The sequence below is a fragment of the Mus caroli genome, chromosome X (genome assembly GCF_900094665.2).
Source record: "Mus caroli chromosome X, CAROLI_EIJ_v1.1, whole genome shotgun sequence".
Lineage (NCBI taxonomy): Eukaryota > Metazoa > Chordata > Mammalia > Rodentia > Muridae > Mus > Mus caroli.
Window position 1 is genome coordinate 66792669 of NC_034589.1, and position 15468 is coordinate 66808136.

Below are 15468 nucleotides of genomic sequence, written 5' to 3' on the forward strand. Positions count from 1 at the left end.
GAAGCTGTGTTCCACTCACCAGCAGTCTCAAAATCCTGTGGCGGGGGTCGTGGGTAGCTGGCGGGTGTCAGCCGATCCTGCTCTCTAGCTACCCTGGTGCTGATCCGGCCGGATGAGGCCTGTGGCCCTACTCAGGCCGGTTTCTGCTTCCCTAACTAATGCAGTCTCAGGTCCCGCGCGCAATTCTGTTTCCTTTTCTTGTTCCCATCTTACTCCTGTTCCATATAAATCTAGATCCTGCAAGAGAGGAAATATAAGTGAGATCAAATCCATCATCAAAAGGAGAAAATATAAGTGGTCAATAAAACAACATCCTTAGCCATCAGGGAGGTGCAAATTTAAATGGCATGGGCATTCTGACTTACTCCAGTCTGAATGTTTATCATCAAGAAAATAGATACCGGGATGGAGAGATGGCTCAGCGGTTAAGAGCACTCGACTGCTCTTCCAGAGGTTCTGACTTCAATTCCCAGCAACCACATGGTGACTCACAACCATCTGTAGTGGTATTCAATGCCCTCTTCTGTTGTGTCTGAAGACAGCTACAGTGTACTCATATATATAAAATAAATAAATCTTTAAGAAAAAGAAAAAATATTAAAAAAAAGAAAACAAATACCACCAACTAGGTTGCAGAACAAACTAGTACAGCCATTATGGAACCCAGTATGGAGATTTTTCAAAACTTTAACAAATAAAACAACCATGTGACCATGTATTTTTTTTTGCAGGTATACACTTTAAAATAAATTATAATTTTAAATTGATTTAGATTCAGGTTTTGTTCTAACTGCTTTCTGATGTAAAAATAATCTGGAAGCCTAATTTAAAATTTTAACTTATAGCTAGATGGGGTGACACATACTAGAAATCCCAACACTTGGGAGGCAGAGACAGGAGGATTGTGAGAGTTCAAGGCAGCCTGTGTTACATAGGTAATATTCAGGCAAGCTAGGGTTAGAGAATTGGACCCTGTTTCAAATAAAAGAAAACAAAATCCAAAGTACTAATGAGAGACACAGACAGTGTTTTCAAATGCTGCTTCTCCTTGGGTACTTTCTCTAGCTCCTTGTAGGAGGAACAGCAATATGAAGTAACCAGTACCCCCAGAGCTTGTGTCTCTAGTTGCATATGTAGCAGAAGATGGCCTAGTTGGCCATCGTTGGGAGGAGAGGCCCTTGGTCTTGTGAAGATCATATGCCCCAGTACAGGGGAATGCCAGGGCCAAGAAGCAGGAGTGGGTGGGTAGGGGAGCAGGGCGGGGAGAGGGTATAGGGGGCTTTGGGGATAACATTTGAAATGTAAATGAAGAAAATATCTAATAAAAAATGCCTTTAAATAAAAAGCTGCTTCTTCAAGTTACTCGCACAGTTTCTGTGCTGCCAGAGAAGAGCTCTGCTAAGCAAAGCTGTGGGCATGAAACTGTGCTATGCACAGTATAACTTCCCTTTCAAAAATAAAATCTCATCAGCCAATGACTGAGGTTACTAAACAGACCACTCTCCCAACTGTGATGCTCATGTAACAATCAAACAATCCCCAAATAATCATTGCCAAAACATATTGTAGCAAAATCAAACAAAATGGTCCCAAAGTCACTGCCCATCTGTGACTCAACTCCAGATATATCAAGTTATCATTGAAAAGATTATTGTCATTTCATATTACAGCGAACTATAACTTCCTGAGTTTATACATAGCATTGAATCCTTATGGATGAAATGCTTTTGATACTCCTGTGTGAGAGCAATTATGTTCAACCCTTGCCTCCAAATGTGTAACACAGGGAGTACAAATTAGAAATCAGTTCCATCATGTATTAGGAATGTCTATAAAAGTGTGTGTCCTCAGCAACTGTTCAGCTGCTGTGAAGAGCTTATTTTGGATTATGGTGTCAGGAGCCATCTAGGATAGGCTAAGGGTGGCAGGTGGCCTTCCTGGAGGTGGCACACCATTTTTACATGGTTTGCAATAGATGACCTCTATGAGGCAAGGCCCCAAAGAGACTTCATCTCAGGATGTTTCTTGTAGCTGATATGCCTTTCCTGTCATTATTAAATTAATATAATAATCCCCGAGTATTAGCCCACCCTGTTGAGCAGATTTCCTGCAGATCAACATAAAGATGAACTTCCATGAATTAATGATGTTTAGATGAATTAATGATTTTTATAGAATTCCTGATTTGATTCAACTAATCTTAGGAAGAAAGTTTTAAGAGGTGTTTTAGTTGTTTTGTTAGAAAGAGATAACAAAGTTAAAAATCAAAAGTAGAATGTGCCCCACTCCTCAAAGTAGTAAAGGCTGCATAATAAGAAATATAGTAACCTTTTATATTACAAAAATAGGAGATATAGGCTTGGGACAAATTTGTGTTCAAGGAAAAGCATTTAAGCCCAAGGATGGAGCCACACGTGTGCACTATGATAAGACAAGGCCATGTGAAAACTGTGGCTTTGAACTTATAATGAGCATATAGAATGAAACACTGCTTTGATCTTAATATCAACATCCTTTTTATGTAACTCCCATTTTGTATAACATTTTATCTATAAGGTAATTTTCTAATAACTTTTGTATATAAAAAGCCCAAAGAAAAGAAATAAAGATGATGGTTTGACTTGAGGGGGGGGCTCTGCTTCATCCACCCACCCACCCATCCATCCATCCATCCATCCATCCATCCATCCATCCATCCATCCATCCATCCATCTACCCACTTGTAGTGGTGCACCTATTTTCTGCTTCATCCACTGTGTATGTGTCTGTGTGAGTGATATCTTTCCTTTCCCCTTTCTCTTTGTTTCACAAAGAGTTAATCAGCCTGGCCAGTGACAGGTTTCTGGGTGCCTAGCCAGAGAAGAGAGTGCTAGCAATAAATTCTTTCCTTAATCCCCCACTGTTAAGCAAAAGGTGATAATTCCTCTGAAGTCATTGACATCTGGTTCCAGTATAACTAAGAATCAAAGAGAATAAATATTATTAATACTAAACAACCTTTATATTTGAAAAACTAAGTTTTGCTCCCCCCCCACCCCCGCACTGATGCTGGCTGGCTCAGAGAGGACCCAGTCCAGAGACCCTGGTATTATGGTCCCAGAAAGAGCCCATGAAAAAGCAAAAGTGTTATTGCGGTTTTGCAAACCAGGGCATCTGATCTCTCAGTGACCTGGTTGTCTGCTTCTGCTTCGTCATCACCACTGTCCCCTTTTCCCTCCAAAGACCTTCCTCCTCTTTGCCCCTCATCTTCAACATAGTTATCATTAGTATCTTTGTTGTGAAATTTTCCTTTCATGAAGGTTGAGAGGCTCACTTTCTGCTCTCTCCCTCTCCCCCTCCCTCTCCCTCTCCCCCTTTCGCTCCCTCTCCCCCTCCCCCTCTCCCCCTTCCCCTCTCCCCTCCCCCTTTCTCCCGTCTCAGTTATGAACTCCTTTTCATGACTCTCCTCCTCTTCATCCTCTTCCTCTTGTTCCTTCTGTTCCCCTCCTCATGGTGCTTCTGCTCCTCCTCCTGCTCCTGCTTTTCATTCTTACGAACCTCCTGCTCCTTTTTCTGCTGTTGCTCCTCTTTCTCCTCCTTCCCCTCTTGTTTCAAGTCTGCTGCTTCAATACCATCCTGAGCAAATCCTATGTGACTCACTGGGAAACTTCTAACATGTCCTCTGGGGTCTTTCAGGGCTGTGACTTCACATCTCCTTTTGCTTGCTCTGCTTTTCCTACCTCTCTTAATTCTTACAAAAATAATTAGCAGCATTTGAAAATGAATACAGAGAAACAAAAATACAAATGTTCACTGCCATTAAATGAGAAAGAGGAAAATAGAAATGGGTGTCTAAAGATCTAGGACTCCTTCCTTTCTTTCCTTTCTTTCTTTCTTTCTTTCTTTCTTTCTTTCTTTCTTTCTTTCTTTCTTTCTTTCTTTCTTTCTTTCTTTCTTTCTTTCTTAGATATTTTCTTTATTTACATTTCAAATGTTATCCCCTTTCCTGGTCTCCCCTCAGAAAACACCCTATCCCTTCCCCTTTCCCCTGCTCCCTAACCCACCCACTCCCATTCCTGGCCCTGGCATTCACCTACACTGGGGCATCAAGCCTTCTCAGGACAAAGGGCCTCTCCTCCCACTGATGACCAACAAGGCCATCCTCTGCCACATATGTGGCTGGAGCCATGGGTTCCTCCATGTGTACTCTTTGGTTGGTGGTTTAGTCCCAGGGAGCTCTGGGTGTACTGGTTAATTCATATTGTTGTTCCTCCTATGGGGCTGCAAACCCCTTCAGCTCCTTGGGTCCTTTCTCTAGCTCCTTCATTGGGGACCCTATGCTCAGTCCAATGGTTGGCTGCGAACATCTGGTTCTGTATTTGTCAGACACTGGCAGAGCCTCTCAGGAGACAGCTATATCAGGTTCCTGTCAGCAAGCACTTGTTGACATCCACAATAGTGTCTGGGTTTGGTGGTTGTTTATGGGATGGATCCCCAGGTGGGGCAGTCTCTGGATGGTCCTTCCTTCAGTATCTGCTCCACACTTTGTCTTTGTAACTCCTTCCATGCGTATCATGTTCACCCTTCTAAGAAGCAACAAAGTATGCACACTTTGGTCTTCCTTTTTCTTGAGCTTCATGTGGTTTGTGGATTGTATCTTGGGTATTCCGAGCTTCTACACTAATATCCACTTATCAGTGAGTTTATATCATGTGTGTTCTTTTGTGATTGGGTTACCTCACTCAGGATGATATTTTCTAGTTCCATTCATTTGCCTAAGAATTCCATAAATCTATCGTTTTTAATAGCTGAGTAGTACTCCATTGTATAAATGTACCACACTTTCTGTATCCATTCCTCTGTTGAAGGACATCTGTGTTCTTTCCAGCTTCTGGCTATTATAAATAAGGCTGCTATGAACATAGTGGAGCATGTGTCCTTCTTACCAGTTGAAACATCTTCTGGGAGAGGTATTGCAGGATCCTCCGGTAGTACTATGTCCAATTTTCTGAGGAACCACCAGACTGATTTCCAGAGTGGTTGTACAAGCTTGCAATCCCACCAACAATGGAGGAGTGTTCCTCTTTCTCCACATCCTCGCCAGCATCTGCTGTCACCTGAATTTTTGATCTTAGCCATTCTGACTGGTGTGAGGTGGAATCTCAGGGTTGTTTTGATTTACATTACCTTGATGATTAAGGCTGTTGAACATTTTTTAGGAGCTTTTTAGCCATTTGGTATTCCTCAGTTGAGAATTTTTTGTTTAGCTCTGTTCCCCATTTTTAATAGGGTTATTTGAATTTCTGGAGTCCAGCTTCTTGAGCTCTTCGTATATATTGGATATTAGTTCCCTATCTGATTTATAGGATTGGTAAAAATCCTTTCCCAATCTGTTGGTGGCCTTTTTGTCTTATTGACAGTGTCTTTTGCCTTATAGAAGCTTTGCAATTTTGTGAGATCCCATTTGTCAATTCTTGAAAATCTAGGACTCTTAACTGAGACACCCTCACATCTCCATGTACACACACAGAGTCAAAATACCCACTCCATTCCTTCCACTTCAGTGCCAGTATATTACTTCTTTATTGTTACTTCAATATTCTTTAAATCATCGCTGTGTTACTAAGAATTCCTAATAATATGTGAATATTATATAAACAGTTGACATATTGTATTTATTAACATATAGGAACAAGAAAATGTGGGTACAATTTTTCCTCCACATTTTTGATCTGTGGTTGTTTGAATATGTGAATATGGAACTCAAGATAGACTAATATGAAATATCTTGTGAATAAAAGTGACCTGCCGATGCAAAGTGGTTCTTGCTTTGTCTCCCACACACCATAAAAGTACCTCGGTATGCCACTTATTCTGGATTAAGTTAGAGACTACTTTCCAGAAAAACTCGCACAATTGTCAGCTTCATTTCACTACTGGCATTTATCTATATATTTTTAGGGGAAATTTGGATAGAATCCAGGAAACCTAGCTAAGCTCCAATTCTTTAATAGTGCCATGATCTCTTTAGACCACTAGATGGCGCGCCAGCATCGAGAACGACATGCTTCCTCACCTCTGCGTTTAATACTCAGCCCTGCTGAGTTTAAAAGATGGATTTCTTATGCCAGGATTTCCAGACTCAAACGGCCTGATAGCCCATCTCATCAGTGACTGTCATATCACTGTCAAGTCTCCCATTCCTCTTCTCAGACTCACTCAGCCTAGTCTCCTAAGGCCCCTTTTCACACCAGAATTACACTGTTTTTGTTGTTGTCGTTGTTGTTTTTTCTAGGTGTGGAAGACCTTATTCTATTGTGCTGAAACTCCAAAGCCCTTTATTCACGTTTAGAACAGAGAAATGGATTCTTTATCAATTCCAATGCTCCAAAATCAAAGCTTGTCTGTAGGAAGTGACCCAGTGTTATGTCCTGACGCCCCACCCCATCTGCATTGAGCCAGTTTCTTTGTACAAGGAGGGCAGGTAGCTACGGGGATGGCTACATCCTCAGCAGGCAGGAGGAGAGAGCAGGTACATTTTTTTCTCTATGCAAGGAATGGGTCCTAATTGGGCTTAAAGGGCCTCCATTAGTGCTTCCAAAGCAATAGGGCAAATTAGAACAAATTACTGTGACAAGTGCGAAGTGACTTCCCAGAATTACAAAATGAGTTTGTGGCAGAGCAGATCTTGAATCCCAAAGCTTTGATTTCTGGTCTAAACTCCAATAACAGCACAGAGCCTTTGAATATTGGCATCCTTGGGAGGTTAGCAGGAGGTGGGTGTAATTGTTTTTTTCCATAATGAACAGTAGCTGCCCAGGCAGGCTGCAGGGTTGTATTTTTCTGGATTGCCATCATCTCTAGCCATCCCTAATTGCTTGCTGTTTGCCAAGCACGGTGCCATTCTGTACGCTAGGGGTGCTGTTGTTTAACCAGTCGCCTTGTTTGCTCAGGCTAGAGCTATTTAAACATTTTTTTTTAATGTCAGCTTGGCTGCTAACCCCTACTGACATCTGCCAAGGCAGGCTGCCCAGCCTTCAAGGAACCTTCTCAGAATGTGTAAGCAGCGACTCCAGCACTTGGAAGTCTCAGAATCTGTACAGGATCAGGGAAAGGCATGTGCACAGAAAACAGTCTGTGCCTGGGTCAGGGTAGGGATGTCAAGGCCAAACTGCCTGTGGAGGTGGATTAAGAACATGCCTGTGCTTTGGCCTTTTTCTCAGGAGTGCTTAATTGAGATAGACTCCATAGTTTTTGTGTGTGCTTTTGTAATTGTTCTGGTTTGGCAGTTTTTCTTTTTGTTTTGTTTTAGTCTTTTGCTTTGTTTTCTTGTGTGTGTGTGTGTGTGTGTGTGTGCACGCGCACGCATGCTTGAGAGAAAAGAATGTGAAGTTAGATGAGTAGGGAGTTGTGTAGGATCTAAGGTGACTTGGGGGAGGGGAAGAATATAATAAAATAATTGTTTGAAAAAAATAAATAATTTAAAGTGTAAAAAACTCAAAAGATGAAAAGAAAAACAAAGAGCCTCTGCTTTTCTTGAACGTCAGCCCCCCTCCAGAAATATAAGATAAAATAAACATAAAATATATGAGATAATATATGAGAAGCATCAGACACTCGGAGATGCTTGGACCTGGTACAGAGGGAAGCAACAACGTTTTCTCTGAGGAACAGGGTGGGATTTTGGATTCCCCACAGGAGGTCTTTTCCCCTTCCTTCCCTTCCACCTGTCCACTTCTGGGGCACACACATTAGCTGCCATTGTTTTGTTTTCCACATAGGTGATTCGGTAAACGCACAAGCAAGCTCAACTATCTTCCGTAAGACTTTCAAAACAGTTCATTTTCAAGCCAGGGAGTTTGGTCTCAGCCACTCCAGGCTGGCGCGACCTGTGTGGTGCTTATCTGGCAGATTCCCAGGTCTTTTGTAGAGAGGAGAGCCTGCTGTGGTTATGGGACATGACATGCAGCTCCTGGCGCTCTCTCTCTTATCCAGTGAGTGGCTGTCACTCATACGGTCCTAGGGGACCTGGTTGTAATATTCTCTCAGTAAATGAAAGAATATTTTCTCATCGCTGCACTTTTGCTGTAAGGCTTCATGTGATTCTTATGTAAATAACAAAACACCTAGTTGCTTCTTTAACCCTTTCATCTCTTCGCATGTATATAAAATTAAACAAAAACTCTTTTCTCTCTGTTCTCCTCAGCTTACCTTGTATAAATCTTATATAGACTTGGATGCTGGAGTGGCCATGCCTTCTGTATAGCTTTCTCAATTAGAGCTGACCCAATCATTTGGCTTCTTGAGCCTCTGGTGCCTTAAGATTATAAGATATGCATGCGGTGTCTTCATGGCTTTTCAAATCCCACAGTGACTCAGGCAGGAAGCTCCACTACTAAACCTTCAGTAAATGAGAATTGCGTTTCGTGTTTTGCATTTGCAACATTCCAGCTTCTGGAAGCTTCTGGCTTTTTCCTAGGCAACTGCATGAAGCCAAAGCCACCTATGTGTATTTTGCCACGGGAAGTTTCATCTTCAGTGGCTACAACCTTCCTCCCTCTTTCACTCAAGCTGCTCCCTCTTTGCTGCTGTCTTCTCCACCACTGCCCTGTGTCACTGTGTGTGCTCATCCTCAAGGGAATGCCGCTTCGCCACAGCCTCTCTTGAGGTCAGACTTAGCCCTTCCTCGGTGTGTTGCAGAGCTAGTGCTCAGTCCTTTGAGAACCAGCTCACTACAGAGTGCTCAGCTGCATCCCCCCACTTCAACATAATAATGTTTACCTTCCCCAAATAATCTTATTACAAAAGGAAATTCAGCTAGTGAACAATTTCCATGTGTCTAGGAACTTCAGCCCCTGCTGCTGGGCTTGGGAGACCTTCCCCTCACCACAATACTTCGTGATGATTTGATTTTTAGGCCACACATACAAAACTAAATTGCAAGAGGGAACATCCTAGAACTTCTTCAGAGTCCTGAAGATACATGATTCAGCACTGGGGGTTGAGTTTTCAAACTGTCAAGCACCGTGTCCCACTGTGACACCCTTAGAGAGGGCTGAGATTTTAGGCTACTGTTTGCTAGCCCTTCTGTTTCTTTTCTTCCTGTCATGTGTGGTGTGTGTGTGTGTGTGTGTGTGTGTGTGTGTGTGTGTGGTGTGTGTGGCCTGTTTGTGGTGGTGTGTGTGGTGTGTGTGGTGTGTGGTATGTGGTGTGTGTGTTTGAGTGTGTGTGGTGTGATGTGCTGTGTGTGTGGTGGTATATGTCTGTGTTATATGTACACTTCTATGTGCAGATGAGTGTCCCTATGTGCATGTGCAGGGAAGTTGGAGAGAGCATCAAGTGTCCTGCTCTGTTACTTTAAGACAGGGTCTCTTGTTCAAACTGTAACTTGCCATATTAGCTAGGCTGGCAGCTAACAAGCACCCAAAATGATACTCTTGTCTCTGCCACTCAGAGGGCTGGAGTAAGAGCCATCTGGCTTTTCCCTGGGCTATAAGGATCTGAACTTGAGTCTTGTGCAGCAAGTGTTCTAAGCCACTGAACCATCTCTTCAGCCTCTGCCTCTTTCAGTCATAGCCTCAGCAGGGTGTGGAAATGATTCTCCTTAAACCCTCAGTTCCACACAGGATGGAGCTCTGGGAAAAGGCTTTTGATCACACGTCATGCTTAGCTAAATGAATATTCTGCCCCTAAAGGGCTCTTGCTCTTCTAAGGAAGTTCCTGTCTCCAAATTAAAACATTACAGGTTGTTAGCTGAAACCACTGTGATCCTCCTCATGGAAGCTATTTCTATCACTTCTGTGCCCAGAAAGCCCTTCAAATAGGAAATTATCAAATTCTGGTACCGCACTGCCAAAAGAGCAAAGTAAACACCAACCCAGCCACACAGACTTCAATCTACAAGGGTGCCCTGTCTGCAAGATATGCCAGAGTAATAGTGGCACAAAGCTTGTGGGAGTGACCAACCAATATCTGATTTAACTTAAGGCCCCCTCCATAAGATGGAACCCATACCTGACACTGCTTGGGTGGCCAAGAACCCAAGACCAGGCTAGGGACCTGAGATAAAACTAAATAGAGCCGAGCGGTGGTGGCGCACGCCTTTAATCCCAGCACTTGGGAGGCAGAGGCAGGAGGATTTCTGAGTTCGAGGCCAGTCTGGTCTACAAAGTGAGTTCCAGGACAGCCAGGGCTACACAGAGAAACCCTGTCTCGAAAAAACAAAACAAAACAAAACAAAACAAAACAAAAACAAAAAAACCCTAAATACTACTGGTCTACTAAACGAACATAGCTACCTACACTCCTAGATCAGTGTCTTGCTCAGCCATCATCAGAGAAGCCTCCTCCTGCAGCAGATGGGAATAACAGAGACCCTCAATCAGTCAGACATTATGCAGAGAGTGGGAGCCCTTGGAACACTCAGCCCTAGATGGGATGTCTCCATCAAATCTCTCCCCACAGAGTTCAGGGAACCTGTGGCAGAGTAGGCAGAAAGAGTGGAAGAGCCAGAGGGAGACACCAAGGAAACAAGACCCTCTAAATCAACATGAGAAAAGCTTATATGAACTCACAGAGACAGAGGCAGTATGCACAGGGCCTGCACCAGGTCTTCTGTGTTCACATTATGGCTTCCAGTTTAGTACTTTTATATGGATTTCTAAGTGGATGAATGAGATGTTCTCTGATTCTTGTGCTTTCTTTTGTGCTCTTTTCCTTTTATTTGTTTTGTCCAATTCTGATGGGTTTGTTTTTGTTTTGTCTTTTTATTTTCTTTTATTACCTGTTTGCTCTCTAATGGGAGACATAAAAGGAGTGGATCTAATTGGGACGGGGTGGTGAGATACTGGGAAGTACAGATAGTGGACAAACTGTAATCAGGATATATTATATGAGGAAAAAACCTATTTTCAATAAAAGGACCCAAAGAAGAAAAAAAGTAGTTTTTTAAAAAATCAAAAGGGATGTAACTGGTTTTAGGATATTAAGAAAATGCTAATAATAAAGAATAGTTAGAAAATAAAAAATAGTGCTGGAAATGATTTTTAAAATCATAAAGTGAAGTTCAAATTTAATGGAACCACAAATGGAGATAAAGCCCTCAGAGCCTGGGTTTAGTGTTTATTTGCATGTTAGCAAGAGGAGAAAATTCTGGCAAATAAATGGTAAGAGGGTGGTAAATATGCAGTCAAGAGCAATCATGTAAGTGAAGAGAAGAGTGTACGCAGTGAGTTAGGGAGAGAAAGGGAAAAGAGCCACTGGATTCAGCTGCATGGAGCTTGGTGATTGACAGAGACAGCTTCAGGAGAGCTGTAGAGGCCAAATATGGGTTATGTTATGGTGGGCTGACGAGTGAAGGAGACTACCAGCTAAAGATGCCAAATCGAGAATTCTTGTTTATCATCAAGTCCCAGTGGGATTACAAAAAGAACTAGAAATGAGAAAAATGAGTCTAAAATGAACACTAACCAAGAGCACAGGAAACAGTCTCATAGCAGAGCCATGATCTAGAGGAACAAAGAGATGAGAGACTGTAAATGGGGGGGGGGGGGAAAGGACTCTTAAAATCAGGCACCCTCATCTCAGAAAATGAAATGGATCAAGTTGCCGAATTTCAAAAGTTGAGCAGCCTAGCCTAATTGGAGTAGCTCATTTCCTGAAAACAACCAGAGAAGATAATTTTAAAAAAATCTTAAAAGCATGAACATTTTGACATCAGAGAAAGAAATGAAACAGTAACTCCAAAATATCAATTGGCTGGCTGGTGAGATGCTTCAGCAGTTAAGAGCATTGCTCTTCTAGAGGACCTGGGTTTGATTCCCAGCATCCACATGATGGCTCACATCATTCACAACTCTTTTTCAGGGACTCTGATGTCATCTTCTGGCCTGTGAGGATTGTGAACATGTGGTGCACAGAGACACAGACACAGACACAGACAAAAACCCATGGACATAAAAATTAAAGAAAAATACCTCCATTAATTGAATACTTATTCACTTGTTCTGAGGATATTTGCTGATTCAGTCTACCTTGAATTGAGCATTTAACAGCCTCCAAGACAAGAGAGAGATGCATCACACACCAAAATGGATGTGCCTGAAGAGTCTAATAGGAGACCTCAAAGGGAAATAACCTCCAGTTAAGAGTAAAACAGATGTAACCATGTCCTTTCCCAAGGTGACTACAGGGAAGATGACTGAGTCTACAGTTTAAAAACCCTCCACAAGGAAGAGCCAAGGTGGCTCCAAAGATGAATTGTAGCCAGCATGTAAAGAAGAATTTACATCAATACTTCTCAAAGTTTTTCAAACAATTGAGGAGAATGGAGTGCTTTCAAACTGATCCTATGAATCCAGCATTACTATCCTGATACCTAAATCAGACAAAGATAAGAAAAATTCAGACCAGTATTGATGATAGACACTGAAGCAGAAATGATAAAATATAGGTTATCAACTAAATTCAACAATATATTAAAATGCTCACAACGTGACAGAGCAGGCATTCTTTTCAACATATGGAAATAAGGCAATTGAATACATCCTAGCTACATAGTGACAAGCTGGATATGGTGATGTATGGCTGTAATCCCAGGGATTGGTTAGTAGAGACAAGGAGATCAGAAATTTAGGTAATTTTCAACTACACAGTGTACTCAAAACCAGTCTTAGTTGTATGAGATCCTGTCCAAACAAATCAACAAATACAGTACAAAAAGAAGACAAAACATATAATTTATTTCAATTTTTATATCAAATTTCAATTGAAATAAAAAAGGTAATTTTACAAAATTGAAGACCATGCCATGATGAAAACATGCAAACCACACCACTGGAAGCTATTATGATAAAATAAAGCCCAAAATCAACTGTTAAAGTCTGCAAGGTTTTCTTTAAAGGTCAACAATCGACAAGTGTTCCTCCTAGAAATTCAAACAGAGCAATTATAAGGAAAGAAATAGGAGGCATGCAAACTGGAAAGAAAGAAGTAAAGTAATGCCTGTTTACAGGAAATGTCACGAATAACAAATCCTTAAGAGTCCCCCAATAAAATTGCTAGAACTAATACATAAATTCATCAAGGTAGCAGGTTACATGATTACCATAATGCAATCCAGTTGGATTTTATACATTAATGAATCAACACATAAATTGTGAGAGATGAGTTAGCCTGTAGGTATTTACAGTAGCATTAAAATATTGATGTACCTTGAAGTGAAACCAAAATGTCTGTAAAATTTCATTTTGTAAAACACTAAAATAAATGGAAAAATACAGTCAAGGGTTAATAAGGACAATGCTGGGCTGGAGAATGTAGCTTAGTTGGAAGCCTGCTTACTTAACATGCATGAGGGTTCAATCCCATGCATCATGAAAACTGAAAGTGGTAGTACACACATACTAGCTGTCAGGTGGAAATAGGAGGGTCAGAATTTATGGTTATCCTGTGCTATATCAAGTTCAAGGATGCTGGGCTACATGGAATCCTGTATCAGATTAAATAAAATACAACTCACAAAACTGTAACCATCTCTTTATGTTAATTGACAACTAAAGCTAAATTTTAAAAAATGCTTTCCAACAAAACTCTGCAGAGGTATGTGCATGTGATGATTGTCTTAAGTTTGATAAAATTATTGTAAATAGGAAGGATAAAGCATACTCAAGATACAGTGGAAGAAGATAAGGGTGTTGGGAAATGCCTCCCTGAATATCTAAGGTAGTTTGAAACGCTAGCAACTAGGGGAGTGTAGTTTTAACACGAGGGTAGAAATTTGTCTAATAAAACAGACTAGAGTTCCCCAGAGCATACCTGTGCATATGTGGGCATTTGCTATTTGACAGAGCTGACATCGCCAGTGGGGCAAGGATAGACATTTCAACGCCTGGTTCTGTGGCTAGGGCTTCTGAACACATAGATAAAAATGAAATTGGATTCTGGAGTGGGACCCACACATGTATAAAGATCAAGCCTTGATAAATTTAAAAAACTAAGGTGAGAAGAAAAATCACAGTTTTTAAAAATAATAATATTGATGAATATATTCATGACTTCAGGGTAGGGTAGAGTGTCTTAGAACAAGCCACAAAAGGCCTTACCCAAAAGAGCTCAAGAATAAGCATTGGCAGCCAGCATGGAAAAAGAGGGCTTTCCTTGGCAACAAGGAAAACAACCCAATATATTTTTTGTTATACATCCCCAATCAACCCCTAGTTAAAGGCAAGACCAAGGGGGAGTTTGAATGCACACTCAAGGTTTGCTCCCCTGTCAAAGGAAGGTCTTGTGCCACATGTATATGCACCTGGAAACATTATGATGAAACCAGCACTTACCATCTGGCAAAGAAAACCAGACTAGGCTAGACTGCCTTCCAGGGCCAGGCTGGGGCCCCAGTCTTGGGATCTCATCTGCCATCTCCAGAGGAGAGATATCATTCTGTTGACTGATCATCTTTCAGTTCAAATGTTTCCTCCCACACTGACCAGAAGTCCAGCTCTGGGGTCTAACCTGACAGGAAGGACAGGATTGAGAGGAATTTCAAAGTTGTGCCTAGATTCTCCAGAACTGTGAGACACAGAGGATGAGGACACAGGGCAGACTCAGAAAGTGCTTTCCTTTGCATTCTGTTCCAAATGGGAGCTCAGGGCATGCTGAGGATCCTCAAAACACTTCTATGCTCTGTTTAAGGCCCTGGGGCTTGAAGCAGCACTGAACTCAGCATGGGAAACAGATGAGGTCCAGGGGTCTTTGGAGCCAGGCTCCTGCGTGGTTGTTGCCTCTTCCAGAAACCATCTATAATCTTCTGCCCTGACTCTTCAGCCGAGTGGGGAATCCTGCTGGGATGCTTCACTTCAGTCTATCCTTTTGCTTCTTTAGCATTTGACACAGCCGCAAGTTCTTCCCTCTTCCTTCTCATCCTAACTTGATGCCTCCCTCGACACAGTCACTATTCTCACCTTCCACTCCTGGGATAGGCAGGGAAGTAATAGGAGCCAGCCTCAGCCCTCTGTTTACAGAGCATACCCACTTCAATGGAAGTAAAACATTTCAGACTCTCTGTTGCTTTTAGCTTACAAAGTTGGAAGGAATCTCCAAAGCTAACATTTCTAGAAAAGAGATGTTGAGATTCTGAAGACTCGCCAGATCTTTCAGATGTAACAGGTAGGAAACACAAATTAGTTTTGAATATAAGCCCAAAGTGAAGTACAGGAGAAGACACACTTCAAGATGCCGGGGTCAATTTTCAATTAAATTACTAAAAATATGAGGTCAATTGGAGATAGTTATATATTTAAGGATGGATCATGAATGTCTCCAACAACATATTGGGGGCTGGTGAAAGTGAGTCACAAACACACTGAACCATTATCTCCAGGACACAGGGCAGCAGGGTGGCAAATGGAGAAAGAATAGAGTCACCCAATTCCAGTTCAATCAATATTCCTTGCTCTATAGATCCTCTGGTAGAAAAACCCTATAACCAGC